Source organism: Schistocerca piceifrons, chromosome 5 (genome assembly GCF_021461385.2).
Source record: "Schistocerca piceifrons isolate TAMUIC-IGC-003096 chromosome 5, iqSchPice1.1, whole genome shotgun sequence".
Classification (NCBI taxonomy): domain Eukaryota; kingdom Metazoa; phylum Arthropoda; class Insecta; order Orthoptera; family Acrididae; genus Schistocerca; species Schistocerca piceifrons.
In genome coordinates, this window is record NC_060142.1 from 575788316 (window position 1) to 575789311 (window position 996).

At 43.6% G+C, this 996-nt stretch overlaps 1 non-coding gene across 1 annotated transcript; it reads left to right on the forward strand.

Annotated features, from left to right (window-relative positions):
• Positions 1-407: 407 nt before the first annotated feature.
• On the forward strand, positions 408-481 carry Trnat-ugu. The gene has a single exon. It is a non-coding gene; the product is annotated as a tRNA-Thr (tRNA).
• The last annotated feature ends 515 nt before the right edge of the window (positions 482-996 follow it).

The window sequence follows — 996 nt, forward strand, 5'->3', positions numbered from 1 at the left end:
TACTGTTTTTACGAGATATTTATTTAAATATTGATTACAATTGCTAATAGAAAATCATGGTAATTTAAAAAGTGGTCAATCGCATATGTTAGCTGATACCACCTTTGAAAACTGGGCCAAATGCTTCTATATATTTACTAAGATGGTATCTGTTCTGTCGGAGATGTCAGAAAGAACAGATACTATCTTAGTAAATATATAGTTAACGCTCACCGGCCACTTGACCATCTTCTTCTTCTGTGCGAATGCACAAACAGTGTCCGAACTCGGGAATCGGCAACGCGCCGCGAGTAATGAGTATAATGGGCGGGGGCACTACGAATGTAGTGCGGGACAATATGTTGAGAATGTGGGTTTCGCGGGAGGCATGTCAGAGACAAATCCCTGGAGTCGCGCCATCCTCTGTGTCCTCGGTGGCTCAGATGGATAGAGCGTCTGCCATGTAAGCAGGAGATCCCGGGTTCGAGTCCCGGGCGGGGAACACATTTTCATCTGTCCCCGTTAACATATGTCAACGCCTGTAAGCAGCTAAGGGTGTTCATTTCATTGTAATTCCAAATGCTTCTGTCATCTAGGCCTAAATAATTGTTTAAACAGTGTAAGTAGGCTGTTTAAGTTTTTGTATTAGTAACGCCACGTAGCGCTCTGTATGTGCTGTGTGCAATCTGTGGCTGGTTTGCATTGTTGTTGGAATATCTGCCATTGTAGTGTTGGGCAGCTGGATGTGAACAGCGCGCAAGCGTTGCGCAGTTGGAGGTGAGCCGCCAGTAGTGGTGGATGTGGGGAGAGAGATGGCGGAGTTTTGAAATTTGTAAGACTGGACGTCATGAACTGCTATATGTATTATGACTATTAAGGTAAATACATTGTTTGTTCTCTATTAAAATCTTTCATTTGCTAACTATCCCTATCAGTGGTTAGTGCCTTCAGTAGTTTGAATCTTTTATTTAGCTGGCAGTAGTGGCGCTCGCTGTATTGCAGTAGCTTGAGTAACGA